Source organism: Wasmannia auropunctata, unplaced genomic scaffold (assembly GCF_000956235.1).
Source record: "Wasmannia auropunctata unplaced genomic scaffold, wasmannia.A_1.0 LD336085.1, whole genome shotgun sequence".
In the NCBI taxonomy this organism is placed as follows: domain Eukaryota; kingdom Metazoa; phylum Arthropoda; class Insecta; order Hymenoptera; family Formicidae; genus Wasmannia; species Wasmannia auropunctata.
The window spans coordinates 2,677,753-2,678,117 of NW_012026805.1; positions in this window are offsets into that span (position 1 = coordinate 2,677,753).

Genomic DNA, 365 nt, shown 5'->3' on the forward strand with positions numbered 1-365 from the left:
TCTGTCTCATCGTGGAAGCAATCAGGTGAGCGCTATGCAGATTACTGCGTGAGTATACGAATTAAAACATGTTCGAACATGTTCGGACACGCTCGCGCGCTTCTCTCTCTCTCTCTCTCTCTCTCTCTCTCTCTCTCTTTAGCGCTTGAGAGGACGATGTTTCTAGAGCGCTCAATAAATAACGATCTATCTATCTATCTATCTATCTCCCATTGTCTGTCTGTCACTCATTTTAAACATGCTAGTTTTTATATTAATAATAATATTCAACTGCTCTGATACGTACGTTAAATTAAATATTTGATAAAAATTTATTAGAATAAATTCTCATCTTTTGAAAAATGGCTGTCTCTTATACACATCTC